Source organism: Salvia miltiorrhiza, chromosome 1 (genome assembly GCF_028751815.1).
Source record: "Salvia miltiorrhiza cultivar Shanhuang (shh) chromosome 1, IMPLAD_Smil_shh, whole genome shotgun sequence".
NCBI classification, from domain to species: domain Eukaryota; kingdom Viridiplantae; phylum Streptophyta; class Magnoliopsida; order Lamiales; family Lamiaceae; genus Salvia; species Salvia miltiorrhiza.
Genome location: NC_080387.1, coordinates 9,130,382 through 9,135,435, shown reverse-complemented (window position 1 = coordinate 9,135,435; position 5,054 = coordinate 9,130,382). Strand labels below are relative to the sequence as shown.

Here is a 5,054-nt window from a genome sequence, read left to right as displayed (position 1 = left end):
CCGGGAATAGAGATTACCGGATACTGAATTATCAGAGACTGACTGTCCTATTAAGAAAATAGGAATACTGAGTTGGAAATAGAGTCGAGGAAGAAAGAGTGAGAAACCTTGATAAATAGAGTCGGTCAGAGAGACGTCTAGCTTATTTGAGTCTGCCGACTGTTTTGATGTGATGTTATGTGAATTTACGTGACTGAGTGATTATGTGATTTTGTGACGTGTGTCAATATGACCATATTATTATGATTTTTATTTGAAACCTTAGCACTTGGGAATTTTTATTAAGTTTCCAAAGAAAGTGCGGTTTATTTTTACCGAGAAATCGAATGATGCCGGTTTATGGAAATTTTTCCAAGCATAATATTTTTTAAAATTATTTTCCTACGATGAGGAATATTATAATTGAGTGAGTGCACTAATATTAGTGCTATAATTATTATTTTTGGTCACGTGAATAATTATACTATGGTACTTTATTAATGAGTGACATTTCCATAGTTATTGTGATTTTTATTTAATCACCCTTCTCACACTTTATTTTAATTTCTCTACCATATGTTATATGCCTTAAATGACTAAGTATAGAGATGGAGAGAGTAGAGATTGAGAGTATATTATGGAGAGTGTAGAGATTAGAGAGAGATTAGAGAGAGAGAGATCATCCATTAATTGCAAATATTCTCTAAGATTTGAAATCTTCTTTAAAGATATGCAAGATCAATTCAAATCTTGCAAAGCCAAACCTCTCTCTCCCTCACTTACAATTTTCGGCCAACTCACCTCTCTCCCTCACACACACTTTCTCCCAACACACACTCATCTTCTCCATTTATCAATTCCACCATTTTCCTCCATTGATGGAAACCTTCGAAGCTTCCTAAAATATTACCAAACACTTCAAATCACTCTAATATCCTCCATAAACCTATTCTATCCACTTATAATCAAGAAAATCCTTGAAGAAGAAGCTCCAAAGTAGAGTGAGAAAGTGAGAATTTTGGTGAGAACTTGGGTAAGTGGCAATGTTTTTTTTAAAATTCTTGCTTGAAGGATGTTGTGTGAGTGTATTCTTGAAAGATGAAGCAAGAAAATCACCCCTCCCTATTTTCCTAAATTTTCGAAAAAAAAGGGGTCTCCACCCCTTCAAAAAATTTTCTTTTCCTTTTCTTGATTTGGGGTGAAAAATGAGAGTTATGTGATGTGTATTGATGTTTGATATATGTTGTGAAATATGTGTCTTGAGATGTGAAACTTTGATGGAAGTTAGTTTACCCAAAAAGGGGAACTTTTGAGTCAATGAGTTAAAGTGATGAATTGATGATGAAGAGGAGTTCATGAGATGTATGTGATGATGATTGATGGAGTAAATTGAGTATTTGATGTCAAATGATGATTTTAATATGAGTTAGTTTACTAAAATTAGGGTTATGTGTATCTATGCTCTAATTTGTAAATTGATGGTTTATATGTGAGTTAAATGGGTTAAGATTAATAGATATATGATGAGATTAAAGATCCATGTGAGTTCATAAAATTTCAAAGAGTTAGTTTGGCAAAAATTAGGACTTTCTTGTCTATGTGTCTATTAAGTGATTTAGCTTAAGATATATGTTTTTGAGCATGATATTAGTGCTTTAATATGTTTGATTAAGTCTAATGTAAGCTAAGTAAAACTTTGGCTTGAGTTAGTTTATGAGAGTTTTTGAGTTTTCATATTTTGAGAAGTCAATAATTGATAAAATGAGGTCTAATTTGCTTTATGACCATTTTGTGAAGTTGTCATGTTTTTGTTGAGAGTTTATGTGAATATATGAGTTTTTATTAAAGTTTGGTTGGTATGATTATAGGGGATTGATGTGTATAAAATGAGTTATATGAAGTATGAGGTCATTTTGAATGATTGAGTGTTTTTAAGCATGAAATTGAGAAGAGGATTGACTTGATACGTTTGTAGAAACGTTTTCCTTGAGATTTGAGTTAAGATGTAAAAGAGGAGAGTTAATTTGAGTATGATGAGTATTTTAAATGTTTTGAATGTTTTTGAGTGTTATATGTGTTTAAAATGAACTTTGATTGGTTTTCTTTGAAGAAATGTTGAATTGAGCATTTAAGAGTTTGAGATGAGTTTTGGTGATTTTTCGTAGGCTACTGACCTACTGTGATCGACGGGTTGTCGATGTCTAATGGATTTGAAAATTTTACCGCATGTCCCTATATGAGTTTTGAGCATACCGGTAAAATTTCAAGTCATTTGGACTTGATTTACTATTTTTATAAAATGAAAAACCAAATCTGCACATTTCTACCGGGAATTTCAGAGAACAGGGGACAAAGTCATTCATTTCAGTAGCTTCCTGTATGATCTAACTTTCCAAATTTTTATGGTATCCACCTTACTGTATGGTATAGATATCCACCAAATTTGAGCTCAGTTTGACAACTTTTACTATTTTAAAAAAATCAATGTTTCCGATTGCTCAAAACTGCCGAATATGGTAGACCGTGGTAAAAACGCCATATCTCCCAAACCACTTGGAGTTTCTGACTCTACGCTTTTTTAAATGAAACTAGACTCAAATACCTTTCTTTTGGTATGAGTCTGGAGTCCAGAAGATGTCGGAGTCAGAACGTGTTAAATTTTGAAGTTGAGTCAGTGGGAAAACAGAACATGATTTGTTGATGTTTGATTGTATTTTCTTATGTGCCTTATGTGTTTATGTTGCCTAAGTGTTTTAATGAGATTAGACGAGTCTTATATGAGAGATAAATCGAGACTTAGAACCATGATTTTCTTGAAACCTATCCTTGGACTTAAGGATTTGAAATGAGTGAAGAAGTTTATGTAGAGTCGATCAAGAGATAGAATATAAGATAGAGCATGAGTTAAGGCATGAGTTTTTGTCGTTGAGTTCTAATCGAGATTCATTTTATGACATGAACCTTCGATGATGACGATGATCCCTGAAGACACGAGCAGAGCAGGGAAGTAAGTAACTCCGCTTTGACGGGAGTTTTTGAGTAAGGTCTTCAGGTGGGCAATATTTTGAGTATACATATATTATCCGAGCTTTCTAAAATGATTTAACGATGATATTTATGAGCTTATCAAATTATTTGAGATAAATGATGTTGAGAAATGTTTGACTTGCCAATTTTTGATGTTGAGCTTGTATGTTACCCTCTACTGATGAGATGAGACGAATTCGGGTCCTGGGCAGTTGATAGCTATCCTGCCAGGGCTAGTGTACACTGAGGTGACTGTGAGTCGTTGAGCGAATCGGCCGGTCACGGTACTTGAGAGGGAGGCCTACTTCTCAGTACCTTTGATGATGATGAGTTGTAGATGTGGTACATGCATGATGAGTACTTTGATAGCGCTATCGTTTATTTATGATGTTGATTATTAAAACTGCATGCACAGATTCATTTAATACTAACTCATTTCTGTGTATTGCTGAGATGTGGCAAGCTTCAAACTTATAGCTCTAAGAGCGCCTTTCTTGTTTTTCGGCGTTTGCCCACTGAGTATTATATACTCACGCCCTGCATGTATTTCTAAATGTGCAGACTAAGCGAGGAGCGAGATTGGTCTGGTGCTGGCGGGGAAATGTTGGAGGATGTATTTACTTTATCGTATTTCCATTTTCACGATAAAGTCTTGATAATTGATATACTTGGATTTTCTTTTGAAGTTAAGCAATGTACTCACGGTTATATGTCTTCATACATATAATCGATTCGCTTTTTGCTGCGATACTCTGCATTTTATGATTCCTTACGAAAAATGAGCGATACCCGTTTTGTTTTTGATCTTGAAATTCCTGATAATTAAAAAGTTATAACGACGTTGACGATTTTACCCTTGGGGTCATTTATGATGATTTTCCTTAGCATGATTTAATGCGAGCTTCCGCTTGATGTTTGACCTATTCTTCTTATCATTTATTCTTTTAAAAATAGTCGTATCGATACTCGTACCCCACTATCACTAGTGTTGGGTTTTCGGGCTGCGACAAGAACCCGCATAACGGAGTTTTTCCCCGGTGAAACCGCATTAAGATCCGGCGGAGAAAACAGAGCATCGAGAGAACCAAGGCAGGAAACCCAAAGATAAACATACATCAAGCAACCATTAAAAGGCTGGTTAGTGAAATACGTTAGAAATGAATAAGTAAGAGATATGTAAAGATACGAACACCATAACCCAAAAATAGACACGATCATGCACTATAATAACCACCAAACCCAAAACAACAAAATTATTACGGCAATCAGCCAGATCAGTAGCATAATGCAGTATTCAGCGTATAGGACGAAAGTTAGTCTAAGCAAGCATGAAGGACATCAGTAATTATTCCTCTTAAACGCAAATTATCCACCCATCAGCAACACAAACCTCATTACAACAACAACAAAGTATTAATCGACGTATTAATCGGTGCAAAACCCGTGAATTAACAGCAAAAAGGTCCATGAAAAAAGAGACAAAGTGCTAAACAATCTTTCATCAGTGCGAAGCCCCTAATTAACAGCAAAACCCCACATCCTCCCAAAAACAGGGTAATACTCAACAGCCCACAAGCATAATTCTAAGATTATCGGAGAAAACATGAAGATCATTCACAACCATCACGTTTACACGTAAAACACCCGTATACTAGCAGCATAAACCCAGGATACCGGAGATAAAAGGTCAATCCGCCGTTCATCGATGCAAAACACTAGATCCGTAAGAAAAAAGCACCCAACATAATCAAAACAGAGCCTCACACCACGATTTTCCCATATAAAACATTAGATCAGTGAAGAAAACATCAATTCTACAAGGAAACCCTTCGTCCGTAAACAACTAACCCAAACAAACGGTAAATAAACGTAAAATTCCCCGATTCATGACTTATGCCCGTCGCCACCTTTCCCCATGAACCAAAAACATAAATCAACACAAATCAAAGCAGATTAACAGCACATTAACCCAAAAGACGCAATTAACCGATCAAAAACAGCTGGGTGTCCGAATTATCGGCTCAATTGGTGCCAACGCCCGCAAATCC

General features: G+C 35.5%; 1 long non-coding RNA gene across 1 annotated transcript; it reads left to right on the top strand.

Annotated features, from left to right (window-relative positions):
- The first annotated feature begins 723 nt into the window (after window positions 1-723).
- On the top strand, window positions 724-3,623 carry LOC131006518 (uncharacterized). Its single transcript, XR_009095563.1, has 3 exons — window positions 724-1,012; window positions 2,968-3,031; window positions 3,568-3,623. It is a non-coding gene; the product is annotated as an uncharacterized LOC131006518 (long non-coding RNA).
- Window positions 3,624-5,054: the final 1,431 nt, after the last annotated feature.